Genomic DNA, 15,840 nt, shown 5'->3' with positions numbered 1-15,840 from the left:
CATAGGAACAAACATTTGCAAGGTGGCATTGGAGACCAGCAGATTCTTTGAAAGGGGGAGGGGTTGCAAGTCATGAAATCTCTCCAAGCAGCCCTGGAAGCAAACCTCAGAAGCTGCTTTCATCAAAATGTAGTCACCCTACTTCCTTCGGCGTGTGCACACGTCATACACAGAACTGAAGCAATTCGGCTGGCTTTCTCAAAATGCTTTTGTTTCACTGTTTCAAACACCCTGCCAATTCCTTTCAGTAAAAGAAGTGTGTGGCTTCTGGAATTCTTCCTAAGCCATCCTGGGAACAGTAGCCATAGGAAGCATCCGTATGTTCTTCTAGCAAAGTAGTAAGTTGCATGCGTGTCTGTTTTCCAAGGTGGTTTGCATGCATTCTGTTCTGGGTCATGTGACCAGAAGAGGCAGGGCCTGGAAAGGCAGGCTCCACCACAGTCCTTGCCTGTCTGCCTGTCCCACAGGGATGCGCTGGAGATTTTTTCCTGGACTTTTTTTCCCCCCCACCCCCTAGCCAGATTTGGCCCATTCTCAAAACTGCTCTTTCTTTTGATGTCTTCTCCTGCCCCACCAAATCTGGTTCCATTCAACTGCATTTCTGGAAAGTTCTCCTGCTGATGGACAGGCGGATGGAATCCTAGCCCCTCTGCAGAATCTTACTTTCCAACCATTTTTTGAGCTGGAAGGAATGAAGTGGTAAAGATCTCCCCAAGTCCAGATCAAATCCTGGTGATTATATGCACATGTTTAAAGCCTAGAGCTTTCTCAGCAACAGTATGGAAGTGATTTGCCATTGCCATCAACTGAGGTGCTTTGGGGTTGCCAGTCTAGCCTAAAGCTATGGAACCGCAGGGTGGTGCCATGCCCAAGTACTAACCAAAACTGACACTGCTTAACATCTTCAAGGTCAACCATCATTAGCTCTGGGCAACCACAGCTCTCTCTCCATCCATATTTAGTGATGACCTTTGCACCATTTCCACAGCAAAACAGTTGGCCTTCCAATTAAACTTCCATTTTGCCAACGGACCCAACTCAAACCTGAGGGATGGAAGCAGATAAGATATCTCAAAGCGCCTATTCCTCAGTTGTGCCAGGAGTGGCTCCTCCTCTTACTGCGAAATCTGAGAAATTATGGCCGCCACCAGCCTAGAGGAACAGGCGTTGTTGCTCTTATTAAAAAAAACTCCCCCCACCATGTCTCCATTTCTTCCACATCACATACAGTTGACTCCCTTCATCCCACAGCCTCTGGTTTGGGTGGCAAAACGAGAGTCTGTTTCTAACGTCAAGATGGAGAAGGAATTGCTAACTCTCCCATGTCCCAGAATTATCTCCCCATAATCTATTATACAATCTACATTTTTCTTTATCTTTAGCTGAGTCACTTGGGACAAACAGGCTTGTTCTCTCCAGCGAAACACCACAGAGAATTTAAGTGAGACCTTCTCCACTTTTACCTCAATTCCCCATGAGGAAGAGGCCAACTTACAGCCAAGCCAACACAGAGGTGGGCTATCACATCTCACTCGACCCCCAACAGACTTTCTTAGCACCATTTGCACCATTAGTTGCACAGTCAGCCTCTTTTCTTCTCTATTCAAGTCTTGTCTTAGGCCCTGCCTGGATAAATTTTTCTCCCCTGGATTTTTTAAAATCCTCTGCCAAATCCTTTAGCCCTGAGATAGTCCTTTTCTGCTTTCCCAGCCTCGTTTTTCTTCTCCATCCTTGGCTGCAAATTAGGAAGTAAAAGTTGTGGCCTGGCCCAGGAGGGAAAGAAGAGGGAGGGAGGGAGGGAGGGCAGAGGCTATGAGCCATCAGGGCCCCCACAAGCCATTGGAGCCCCCCGAATGGCTTGGCCTCCCTGTTCCTTTGATGCAATTAATGTCCCCTTTGTGACTGCAAGCAAGCACTTCTGCCTGCGTTTTAATCATCATCTTCCCACAATGAGCATTCCTTCTCATTAGGGGCTTAAAAACCTCTATTATCAACATGTAAATGGGACACAGCAAGGAGAAAAATATTTTTCCCTGCCAAATTTCCTTTTGTACAGCTGCCAGTGGCTGGTGATTTTTATTGCGAAAGCATCTTGGAGGAGCCCGGAGATTACAGCAACTGTGCCACCCCATCATAGTTTTCCATCTTCTCTTATCGGGTTTTAATTATGCCTCCCTCTGCCTAACGCTTTTTAAAAAGCTTCTTGCCATCATTTGATTCAGAAGCAGAGGTTTTCATTCTGGCACATGGTATTAAAGCTTCTTTGGAAGATCCTGGACATCTGCAGAACAGTGAAAGCTGGGTGCTCTTTCTACATGCCGGTGATGTTCAGTTGCTTACTCAAAATCGTATTTGGCTGATTGGCTAGGCCTTTTTCTAAGTCGTTATTCCTCTCCCCAAGGACTGATTGGCTAGGCTTTTTGTCATTTGCTCACTATCACCAAAGGAGTGTGCAAGAGGCGCCATACTCTCACACAGATGTTCAGCTGTTCCGTAGAATTGTGATATAACCTAGCCAGGCTTACCAGCTAACTAACAGGGGTTCGAGTGAAACAGCCATATGGTTACTTGCTGCCCTACAGAAGCTTAGGTAGTCCTGGGTGTGCTGGGACAGGAAATGACAGATTTGAGAGGCAGGCTTCCTCGGTGGAATCTACTCTGAGTTACGGCTAGGAAGGAATTTCAAACTTGGCTTCTAGTGGATTTAATCCTCCATGCGGGCTACATGAGAAAAACTGCTAGGAGTAAATCCCATTCTGAATTCCTGTACCTTCTGATTACAGGAGGGAAGCTTTACAAGGACATTACAATAGAGTAGGTCTGCCCAGATCTTCAAAGGGAAATTGATCATGTCTTCCGTCAAAGTGCCATCCCTTCAAAGCGAAGCCCCGCCAAGAGGTGATACCTTGCTTCTTTTCACTGAGGCAGAGCAGGGGCACCATGTCACTTCACTTGGTAAAAGAGCTTCTGGTTGTATGCCAGGCATGGGCAAAATTCTCCATTAGCAAAGCAGGGCATCCAGCTGAGGGACAGCAGCCCAGCCTTAACCCTGTGTCAAGGTGGATCAACCATGTCAAGATGCCTCTGCATTAAGGAGAACTCTGGGTGATCTACATACCCCTATTAGAAAAATGGTATTGAATCCAGACTGAAGGGTCACGCGCTTCCATCATTCTGTTTCTCCCTGGTACTCTAGAGAAACCACAGTCTCCCGGTGCTGGTACTGTGGCATGCTGTCTCTGGATGTGGCAGCTGCTAATGGCAGGCCTGTACCCTCCAACCATTCCTTTCCTTCCCGTCTTAAGTCATTTCAACGCGATGGCCAACATCACACACTTGGCGCCATGAATTTTGCAAGTGAATTAGGTGCACAGCAGATTTCTTCCCGTTCCTTTTGTTAACGCATTTTGTCCACAGTGCCTGTCTTGTTGGTGAACTGCAGGACATAAAGAACCAAAAAGTGCACAAGGCCTTTTGAGATCAATGAACAAGGCCTCCAAAATGTGATCCCTGGCACAGAACTCTTTTTTGAAAGGAGAGGCAACTACTGTTCTACCTAGGACTCATTCATACAGGGATTTGTTGAAACCAGCCTGCCAGATCATATCCCGGCAGGCCACATCTTTACTGAGTTATTGCCTTTTGTTACCCAATGCAAGGGAGGGGAGATGAGGCAGAGAAGGAGAAGCTTAGAAGCAACCCATGCTAAGCCAGAATCAAACAAACCACATAGTGGTTTTGCATAACATCTGAACCTTGACCCAGAAAGCAACAGAATGGGAAGAGAGAAGCTTTCATTTCTTTGTCCTGTTCTCAGTTATCAAGCTAAGTCAGTGGAGGGCTAGGACCTCATCAGGGCTATCCAGAACCCCCATTTCTCGTGTTGGACCGAAGTACATTTTACAGGTAGTCCCTGCTTAACAACAGCAATTGGGACTGGAATTTCTGTTGCTTAGCGAAGTGGTCATTAAGCAAATCTGACCCAATTTTATGACTTTTTTTGCAGTGGTCATTAAGCGAATCACCATCAGCATTAAGCGAATCACATGGTCATTAAACAAATCACATGGTTCTCCATTGATTTTGCTTGCCAGAAGCTGGCTGGGAAGATAAAAAATGGCAATCAAGCGACCATGGGATGCTGCAATGGTCATAAATGTGAGCCAGTTGCCAAGTGCCCGAACTGTGATCACGTGAGCATGGGGACACTGTGACAGTTGTAAATGTGGGGACCGGTCGTAAGTGGGTTTTTTTCAGCACCGTTTTAAGTCCAAACCATAACTAAACAAATGGTTATTAAGCAAGGACTACCTGTAATGCCGCAGCTGAAGGCCTACCTCCATCCCCATCATACTGGAATCGTGGCTTGCCCCACCGGATGGCTGCAAGGGCCAAAATGTGATGAAAATTGTATCATGAAAGGTTTGCTTCTTTGCTAAAATGCTCTTGAACATCCTGCATTCCCTAAGTGAGCAACTCCGTTGGGAGAGCTACCTGATAAAAACCCTTGCAAATGAATCGTAAATACTCCAACTTGGCTCTGCAGGAACATCTGGGATTGTGTGCCATTCCAGTCTTTCCTTTTCCCTTGTACCACCGTGGCCTCTCCCCACCCCCCCACCCCCGATGAATGGTGATGGAACATGAAAGAAGCATGAGCACCTTGGGAAGCCCAACCCTCTCAGAACATCTGTTTCCTTCCGGAGAAATGCAGAGGGGAAACAACTCCCTCCAATTCCAGCAATCAAGAAAACAGCCTCCCTGCCAACTGAGCCTCTGTCTTTGGATGGAAGAATAAGGTTTCCCTGAATCTCCTTCTTCAAATAGCTTGGTAGCCAGCCCTCAGCTGGACACAGCAGCATGCAGATGGAAATGCGGAATTTTAATCCTCTGATGCCGATTTCAAGATGTTGCACGGTAGGCCTTAGCACTGCCAAGCTGTCGGAAAGGAGGGCTGTTTGCACAGCCATTAAGTTCTTATTTTATTCTTAGCAAGGCATCACCTCAAGCTGGAGAACGTTAAAGGAAAGGTGTGATTGTTCCATACCCATGCACATCACTTAACTTGTCTCTCTGTGAGCACTGAACTCTGTCAGTGAAAGGTGTGGATTCTGAAAGTCACTCTGCGTGCCAAGATGTAAATGGTCCTCCTGTGGTGCTAACAGTGGTGAAGATGTTGGACCACAACCAGGGAGAGCTAGGATCTAGTGCCCTCAGCCATGGAAACCCCCTGGAGGACTCTGGCTCAGCCCATTCTTTCTCCCTAGCCCAACACCTTAACCCCACACCGGTCCTCTAGTAACAGTTGGACATATTCATACTAACAGATTATGTATGTAGTTTGTATTTCTCTATAAAAGGGACAACGTAACAACACACGGTCCAGCCAGAAGGACAAAGGTGCAGCTTCTTTGGGGCTTCAATATCTACCCGCCAGATTCATTGATAGCACAGAAGTCTGCCTGCCTGAGCAGAAGCTTGTCACTTTTCTCAGCTTGAGCTGTAACAAATAAACACCTGGTCAGAAATTCTCTTCACACCCAATAAGGGAAAGTAGAACACTTTATACTCCCCCAAAACCTTCCTTCTTCAACAGCATTGCCACTCTCAGTTATAGAGTTTAATTCACTATCCCTGGGATACATTTTTAACTTTCTGTAATCTTTAAAAGCTCTGGAAGCATAAAGAATAAATATATGCACATTGGAGATACAGAAGTATCCAACTGGCAATTTACTGCATGCTTGAGACTGCTAGTGTGCACAGCCTCCTAGTTAAAGAGCAAGAGAGAGAAAGAGGTGAGGTAGGAAGGGAAGGGAATTGCTCCAGTGTGGCATTTGTGGGGGGCGGGGAGAGGGACAGAAAAGGTCTGTTATGTCTAAGCAAATCCAACACTGAAAGTTGCCTGCACAGAGATTCGGGTTCAGATGCCATCTTCAGCCATGGTTGACTTAACCCTGCTTTGTTGAAGAAAGCCCAGTGGGCTGGCTTCATGCAACACATTAAACCATAATACAACTATAGGACTAAGGGTGAGCCCAACCTTGGAACAACATTTAAAACCCAGTAACAGTCCAAGCAAGTGAGAAGATTGGAATTCCTTTTCACACAAACATGCAACCTGGGAACTGGTCCACCCAGTCCCACCCCTTCTCTCCAGACTGCAGGGCAGTGTGTACCCCCGGCAATTTGGAAATTGCCCCCTACCCCCAAACCCTTGACGAAATCTCTGGAAGAGGAGCTGGGCTGTTGAAAGCAGGCAGGCCATGAAAGAGGGCTTGCAACTGCATGAGCTGAATCGATTGAGGAGGCCAAGATGGTCTTCTTGCCGACCCTTCAGAGTTCAGTTCCACACATAATGAACTTGCTCTGCCTAGCCTGAGAATATTGTCCCGATGCAAATATTTAAAAAATAATAAGGTGGGGCAGGCTGAAAATCATTGCATTTATGAGCTTGTTGATGGGATGGCATTAGTTTGATTTATTTATTTAATCCATTTATTTATTTTCTATCCCGCCTTAATTATTTTTATAAATAACTCAAGGCGGCGAACAGACCTAATGCTCCTTCCTCCTCCTATTTTCCCCACAGCAACAACCCTGTGAGGTGAGTTGGGCTGAGAGAGAGGGACCAGCCCAAGGTCACCCAGCCGGCCTTCGTGCCTAAGGCGGGACTAGAACTCTCCTACCACGCCTGATTGGCTCTTGGGCTGAGAGAGAGGGACTGGCCCAAGGCCACCCAGCCGGCTTTCATGCCTAAGGCAGGACTAGAACTCACAGACTCCTGGTTTCTAGCCTGTTGCATCAACCACTAGGCCAAACTGGCTATGACTGATGCATGGAGAAAATCAAAATGCATTTTTTCTACCCTTTTGCTGCGTGTGAATTGGAGTGCCCCATAGCATTCATCCTATATCTGAACAAAGAGTAGGATAAGACTGATCATCCAGCTTTGTCCATTCTCACAAATGCTTTTATTTTTTTTTTTGGCATTTACTATTAATGTGTTTATTGCCCTTCCCCTCACTTGCTGTGACTCTCAATTCTGGCCCTGAGTGACGTCATCCTATGTAAAGTCTGATTGGCAGCACCGAAGGAAGCCACAGTCAGCCAGGAGAATGACAACACAAAACAGGGGACAGAAAAGACAATAAAGTATTTACAGTTCCTACGTTACTTAGGAGAAATCCTGGTCCTGCTGAAATGAACATTCTGACCTCAACTCAGAAAAAAGGAAGGTCACTGCTGCTGGGTTATAATTTGTTCTGCCTTAGAAATTGACTGTAGCAGCCCAGGGATGTCCAAGCCCATTTCTGGGCCTGCAGCTCTAATATATCTATTTTCTTTTATCTTCTGCTGTGACCGAGGCACTGATCCCAGAAACAAGTAAAATAAGAACAAGTTGCTGGCCCTGCAGGACCAAGGAAGTATTCCAGGGTAGGGCGGGAGCAACAAAGCCTGGTGAAAAGCCTAGATGGGATGGGTCCCACCAAGGTAGGCTGACCATCTTTCCTTGAGACAAAAATGGGACATTGGGATGGCAAAACGGGGCAGGGCTGGGAGATGGGCTGGATCGGCAGGCAGGAACTTCTCCTGTTTTCTTGGGCTGGGAATCTTCGGATTCCTTCATTTGCGAGAGGCAAGGCTGGGCTGGAGAGTCTAGTGAACAGCTGTTCCCCAACAAACTGTTCCTCCTCTGGCTGTGCTTTTACGTTCTTTTCTTCCCACCCTTTCAAGGCAGGAGCCAATCAGCTCGCCCTTTGATCACCACCTCTCAGCTGATCCAGTTTTTTCCTTTTTAGATTTCCTGCTGGGTTGAGCTCTGCGGCTTTATTCCCACCGTTTCTGATGAGCTCCCCCTCCTTCCCCTCAAAGTCAGACTGCCTTCTGACAGGTTCACAGGAACTTTCCCATTTTATTGTAAGTCACCCAGAGTCCCCCCGTAGGGGAGAGATGGGTGGTGAATAAATTTATAAAATAAATAAATAAATAAACTTTCACATTTTTAAGTAAGGTTTTTAAGAAAACAGGACAAAATGGACATTTATATTAAAACGATGGAACGGTCTAGAAATGTTTAAAAAATGGGACTGTCCCATTCAAAATGGGACATATGGTCAGCCTATGCCAAGGCCACCCATGCATCAGTGCCTTCTGTGCTTTGCGGAGAAGCCTTGCATCCCAGATCCTCAGCTCTACCCTTCCCTGCTGCACTTTGTCGAGATGCCTCCTCAGATCTCTGCAGGCAATCATCATGAAAGAAGAACAGCAGACCCCCTCCAAGCCTCAAACCAGCAGAGCTAAAATAGTGATTGGTGCCTGCTGGGCTTTCAGAGTTCAACCTCCCTGAGCTAACCTCCAATAAAAGTCCTGCTGAGCCTGGTCTTCTCTTATTTTAGCTATTTATTTACTTCCACCGTCTTGAGGTCTTGAACTTGGAGCAGCTCATCTTTCTTCTTCCAGAAAAAGGGCTCAGATGCAAAAATGATATGATAGAATTACAAACTCCAGTACAAAATAAGAACCGCAGAAGTTATAAAGAAAGCCATGAAGGCCACTGAGAATGAATGCGGCCCAACGCAGCCCAGGCTGGGGTTCTAACTTAGCCTAAACCCCTTCCCAGGGCTTTCTTCCAAGGTGAGCTTTTAGTGGCTCCCCTAACATACAACAGGATGGAGGCTAGCTTTATCTCTGGGGAGAAGCTCTTCTGAAGAGGTGGCTTGACTCCTTGAGTCCTGTAGACCCCACTCTCCTGGGGGATCCCAAAGCCCTAAAAATCCATAATGGAATAAGTAAATGACCATCTCTAAAGGAAGTAGCTTGGAGCTAGCCAATCCTGCTTGATCTGGCTGGGTGAACAGAAGCCACTGAGGAATAGATGGTCCCCTAGATACCCAGGCCCTGAGCCATAAAGGACTTTACAGGTGAGAATCAGGATTCTTCTTGGCTTGGGAAGTTGGAATCTTGATTCCCCCTACCCACCTGATCTTTCAAATTTCATAAACCACCAGCACTTTGTTTCCTGATTTGCAGACCTCTGCTTTCTCAACCAAGCCCAAAGCTAACTGCTAGAGATCAATCATTATATGTACGAGGTCTGTTAGGTGGAAAGGGAAGCCCAGGGAACAGGCAGGGTCAAGAGATGGTCTAAGCTGAGTACCAGGATCATGTCTGATTACTAGCTACTAGGTGGAGCAAGAGTGGATGGTTCCCCTTTGCAATGGCACTGGTCATCCCAGATTCTCAGGGTTGGCTTTGCCACTTGCTTTACCTGTAACACAACTGGGAAACTGGGTCACATGAAAGTGGAAATATTACAGTATTCAGATTTCCACATGTTGACGTATTTATGATAGCCATGTATGAATCTTTAACTCAACATTCAATGCACCTTGCCCCCCCATGATTTACATAATGAATTTAAAAAATACTTTAGGATCATTGAATAAGTGCAACCATTGTTCCCCTGTATGTTTCCAATTGTCTTATTTTATGAGTTTTTATCTTATTGCATTTTGTGTTGTATGTATTTTTTTTCCAAAATTATATGCATTGCCTGGGGATGCCTTGTGCATCAGACAGCATTAGTATATTGTCAAATAAATATCATATATGTCTGGATCTTAAATTAAAAAAGAGCACCAGCCATTTTTCTTCCACACATTACTCAAATGTGGAGTTGTGTTTTCATAAAACAAAAAAATAAAGGTGAAGCTCTATGTTCTTTCTTGGAGAGATAATTCCCAATATATGTAGGTCTATTCTGCAGGCTCCCATACCACTGGTAGACTTTTACCTTACAAATCTTAAGCAGACCTTGGTATTGGTCAGCATAAAAAATTAAGGTGCAGAAATCAAAACCTAAATGGAGCAGATTTCCTTCCTTCTTCCCTCCCTCCCTTGGAAAGATATGCAGCAAAGGACAAGACTGAAACAGGACACAGTACCATCTGGGTTTCAGGGATTTTGTTTTCAGGACCATGGAGAGCAATCAAGTCTCTAGCGCAGTGTTTCTCAACCGTGGCAGCTTTCAGATGTGTGGACCAACTTCCAGAATTCCCCAGCCAGCCTACTGGCTGGGGAATTCTGGGAGTTGGAGTCCACACATCCGAAAGCTGCCACGGTTGAGAAGCACTGTGAGATCAGGTTTCCAGGCCTGTGCAAGGCAGCTTAGCTTCACCTCTACCAAACAGTTCACATCACGGAAGTGATGTGATTTTCCCCATCAAAGCAAATACGCTCTCTCTTGTGCCAGTGCAAAGGGCACCCTGTCCCTTTGCAATGGTTGTGCATATACAGACATCTCTTGATTCAGAAGGGAGGTCTGCAAGGAAGGTGATCAGCATGGGGAGCACTTTGCACTTTTGCCACACACACCAACTTCCCTTCACTTTGAAAATAAACGGAGTTCCAGAGCATCCCGTTCACTCTGTGTTAGCTTTGCACAACCTGAAAAGCAGCACTGGGAGGTTGCTTCTGTACAGCTCTGGTTACCTGGGAGACACGCTTGCTCGCCAAAGATGACCAGGGGCGCATCTATCTGCCACACTCTCTTCCCCACAGCAAGCAGCTCAAAGTAAGTTTCTGCAACAAATCAGACTGAAACCTGCTTAGGTCAGAATAGCTGCAGCATTGGCACCATGGTGGTTCCATCTGTTCCTCTTCAGCCACCACAGTCTTGCCAAAGGAATCAAATACTTTAAAGGCCCTTCTCTGGTTTCTTTACTGGGAAGGTGGGGGGAATGTCAGCAGGATATTAAAAATGGCTCTGCCACCTTTTTCCCTGTTAATTTGGTTCCTCAGTTGTGAACTTTTCTCTTTCTTTCTTTCTTTCTTTCCTGCTCTCAGCATTCCCCCTTGAGAAACATGAAGAAATAGCGCAGAGAGAAATTGGAGTTCTCCCTCAGTGGAGGAATCTGACTAGCAATCCATAAAATTACCCCTGTCTTCTTTCTTGCACTCCCTTTATTAATTAACTGAGGCTGGAGCACCACTCATCTTCCTCCCTGGCTTGCCACAAGGTTCAATATTCCACACCAGTAGCTCAGAACTGTGATTCCATCCTGGGTGATTTTGGAGAAAGAACTCAGTGCTTGAGATCAGAATATAAACGAAGGACTATGGATGGCCTCCATGTTCATTTAATGGATTCAAATAATGTATTCTGATTTTGCAACTCAGCAGGAAGGTTTATTCAGGATATGGATGCCTGGCTTACAACCCCATTCTTATACTGCCATACTCACAGGCTGCCCAGCTCAGTCTCAAGGTCTAGAAGCTTGCTCTTTTAATCAGAAGTTAACAGCTTCAGGAAGCTGGATTCTATGCTTGGCATCTCTTTCTGAATTCCGGTATGTACACGGCCCTGAGCAGAATCAAGATGTACTTTTAAAAACTTGGTTGAGTCTCAAGTGATCTTGGTCCCAGCTGGGTTACCAGCCCAGGTATGGGATTCTCCAGCTGAGAATTTAAGAATGAACAAGTCAAGCCAAGCATGCTGAAATACAGACTTCAGCAAGATCAAGCAAAAAGAGGCAATGTCCAATTTGCAGGAAAGCAAGGTGGAGTTCTCTCTCTCTGGGCAGCACCTTGGACAGCTCCATGGGAGGCTGAGGTTGTGGATTCAGCCCGGCAGATTCAGATGTTGCTTCAGCAATGATTCCAACTGGGGTCTCTCAGAGCTTTGCCTGCCTGGACGACTGCTGATTTCAAAGGTGTAGGGTGGTTGTAATATTACCACAACTAACTAATGTCACTTTGAGGGTGTCAGCAGAATCATAGGTGGCTAGCAAGGCTCCTAAAGCAGAGCACCTTCTGGGAAGGTAGGGCCTTCCATGGTGGGGGGAAGTATTCTCCCACCTATTCTGACATGTCCACTGTGTCCCGCAAGGCTAGGAAGGCTGTCCTCCAAAAAGACCTTCATTATTCATTTATAAAACTGAAGAAGGGCAGGGTTCACTCCTACAGGCAGCCACCCATTAAATTCCTTCTGGACTCCTCTGCTGAAAAGGCCCACGAGTCACATATTTCACAGATGGGGACAATTTAGCATGGGATACAAACTGGCTCACGTCCTCTCTTATCACCATGTGTTGGGGAGGAGGAATAGATTTGAGCTCCAGGCACTTCTTCCTCTGGCTGAAACAAATTGCTGAGCTAAAAATCACCTCCACTACTGGGGATCTGCAAAATGTGCTGTGAGGTCAACAGTTTGATGGCTGCATCACAAAGGCCACCCAAAGAATCCATTCCACAAAACAGCATGGGACGAGTTGCCTCCAAGGGTCTTCATAAATTAGCAAACATAGAGGATGAAGTGAAAAGCTCACTGATGTTTGGCAAGCCCTCACATAGCAGACGGCGTCTGGAAACAAGGTCTTATTAAAGACATCCATTACCTGCTATTATAATTTAATGGGACATCCCAAGAGATTTCTTGGCTCATCCAAGCCCTCAATCTGGTGCCAGTTTGGCTTAGGGTATCCAGCAGAGAAGTCAGCAAGCATTTGCCTGGCCTCTTTTGCTCATGTAGTTATTTCTCTGTACATCAGCTTGGTCTATTTCTATCCATCTTTTCAGGTGAGGGGTTGGAAGAACCCCAAAGGGGTGTCCACCCGTGTCCACCAGCAAAGCCAACCAAGCCACGGAATGAATGTCTGGGGAACAATGGATGCCAGGGGGATGGGCATGCAGCAAAAAGAGAGGAGAAATGAGTGCCAAACGCAACCACATATCTTCTGGGGTCAGGCACACATTTATTGTGGCACCTGTGGCTCTCCCTTATTTTATTTGTGCAACCCTCTGAGGGTGGCTGGGCAGGGAGGGTCTCATAGCTGTACCAATCAGGCAAAATCCAATTCAATTCATGGTTTGGCCTGGGAAATCCATTCAATTCAATCCAGTGATTCGAACTGATTTGAAAACTTGGTCCTGATCCAGTTCTGTTTTAACTGAGTTCAACAAAGCCAGTCCTGCACATATGCAGACTGACACCCCTGACAAGAGAGGAGACCCCTTTGGATAACATGGCTGGATGCATTATTAATTTGATTCTGCAGAGGGAAGGTGCAGTTTGCTTCTGATTTCAGTTCAGGTACCCTTAATAGGATGCTCAAGAAAGCTAAGAGTAGCAATGCCCAGAGAGAATCAAAATTAAACCCATAAAACCAAAGGCTGTGCAAGGCTGAAGGCCAACTCATTTTTAATCATGGCCTTTGTCCCTGGGAACTCTAATCTCCCCATTTTCCAAACCTCTGTCTGTGCCAAAGTGGTTCTGACATTCCTGACTCTGCTGCATCTCCCTCTGAATCCAAATCACACAATGCTCCTTTTCAAACCCTTGGGCTCCAAGCATTCCACCGTTCTGCATTTCACCACTGAAGCCAGCTCCCTGTATTTAAGACCGGCCACCTTTTGCCAAGTGAGATTTTAATTGTTGTGCAGCTTTCCAGGCACGCACAGCAGTGCACAAGGCGGAAGCAATCAACAAAGAAGCCGGAGCTAAATGAGACCATTTTGTTTTCATTTTCTAACTAATTAAAGTTCTGACTTCATTGGCAGCAGCCATCTCCCCCACCAGCATGCAGATCTGGCTGGGAAGGGAGAGAAATTCTGGGCTTCTCTTGCTTTTTCAGTTTGTTTATTTCATTCTGCTGCTCAGCCAGAAGGATGCTTAGCTAGTCTTCTGCCCAGTAAGACATCTTAGATGACAGGCAGGGGGGGAAGCAGAGTCAATAGCAACATCTTGGGACAGTCACCCCAGCAAGGGGAAGCAAGGATGTTGTGCATCTCTGCAGCCACCACTCATTTCCTGCTGCACAGCTGTGGCCTCTCATCTGGAGCTGCCAGCCCATCACTTCTCACTGGAGGTGTGAGCTCCAAAGTGAGATTTCTTCTGCAATAAACTCTCCTTGCAAATAGAAAACTTGCTTTCGGGGAAGAAGCTTCCAGCTCTCTGTGCGTATATACAGTCAGGTCTCCACATTCGTGGGGGTGCCTGTCAACGCTTCCCACGAAAATATGAAAATCCATGAAAATCTGTACTCTCACCCCAATAGCCCCAGATATTTTTTTACGTACACCTAAATGATCACATGGATGCCTAAAGTCAAGTCAGAGTAGCCTAACACAGGCACACACAATAGACAGAGGTCCCGAGCCATCCTACGTGGATGACGCTCACTGCGAGACCGAAGACGCAAATGCTCCACCATCACTCGGGGTGAAGGCAGGGAGCAGCAGCCAGATTTTTAGTATGATCCATTTTGGGACTGCCACAGTGAAAGCAGAAATCTGAGAATACAGAGACCCAACTGGAGTGACCCTGATTATCTTTTCAAGACAGCCAAGAAAAAGAAGTGGGTGAAAACAGAAAACGGCTTTTTTTATTTCTGATCACATGGCATTCTTAAAGACAACTGTGTTATCTCCATATTTTTAATACCACACATAGACACAGCAATAGATTATGGACAGCCATCCCATAGACAGGATGGATATTGTTTTACAGGAGATGAAACAAGATAAAGCCACAACACATTCTGTTTTATTGCATTTTCCCTGAGCTTTTTTAAAAACTAAAGTTTTGCCGAGTTCCTTCAATTTATCCTTCTCTGCCTGGTGTATCTATTTCAAATCAGCCAGCAGTTTAAAGAGAAAATTGCTTTTCCTTTTTCTACTTCCTGAATTCTAGCTTCTTTTTAAAAAAGTTGTCCCCTCTTTTTTTTTTTAGTTCTCTCCAGAAGTACATTTAAAACATTTTCAACAATGGCAAGAAGTTGAACCCGGATCATTTTTCATGTGCTTTTCTAATGCAAAGGCACAGTAGCAAAAGGGAAAAGTCTTCAGCAGCCCAGACCTCAGATGAGAGTAGTAATAGAAATTGGGGGGTTGGGAGAAAGACGTGGGGGGGGGAGAGAGGTGGAAATAGAAGTTGAAGAGAAAGAGCAGAAAGCAGCAGTATGGGAGCATTTCGGACTCCTTGATACCCTGATGCATATCACCCACCCAACTCGTCCTATCTCTGCCGTTTCTGATTACTTCTTTTTCCTCTCAAAACTCCATGGAAAAGAAACAGAGCAAGGAGAATTTTGCAAAATACAGTCAGGCGGGAAGGAATACAACTAAACTCTTGACTGCATCCTGCCTAGATCTTTAAGGGATAACACATCTCACTGGGGCACTGTAGTCTTAAATTCTGCCTACGGCATTATGTTAGAAGCTGGTCTTGTGCCATCTGTGGAACTGCCACCTCGCTTGGAAAAAGAAACTGTCCATCACTGTTTTGAACTGCAAAATGGCAATGACAGTAATTTCTGTTATTTGTATTTACCTCCCCAAATAGAAGCCTTCAGGGTGATTTCCACCTCTTTTCTTTTCTTGCCTTCCTTTCCATGCTAAATCCCTACCTACATCTCCATCACACAAGAAGAGCTGACAGAAATGGATCCTCCACAAAAGCGGTCCCAGGTGCTCCCTTGAAGCTGCTGGTTTCTTCCCAGCATTCCTCACCCTGATCTCTGGGGCTGCTGGGAGGTGTAGTTTAGCAGCATTTGGAAGTTGCCTACCATGATGGACCAGATTCTGGCTCTGCCAACCTCCTGGACAGACTGTTAGATCTGCTGTTGCTCTGGACACCCATTGTCAGCCCCACTGGGTAGACCAGGCCAGGAAATCAACTCCACAGGATGGCTAAAACTACTTCTGTTGTTTGGCTATAATAACAGAACCTTGCAAGTCTGACTGTGCTGCACCACCTCCTCCTTCTCCTTATACAAGTAGTCCTTGACTTACTATCACAGTTGGGACCAGAACTTCTGTTGCTAAGCAGGGCAGTCATTA

This window comes from Candoia aspera, chromosome 9, assembly GCF_035149785.1.
Source record: "Candoia aspera isolate rCanAsp1 chromosome 9, rCanAsp1.hap2, whole genome shotgun sequence".
NCBI lineage: Eukaryota > Metazoa > Chordata > Lepidosauria > Squamata > Boidae > Candoia > Candoia aspera.
This window is presented reverse-complemented; position numbering follows the sequence as displayed.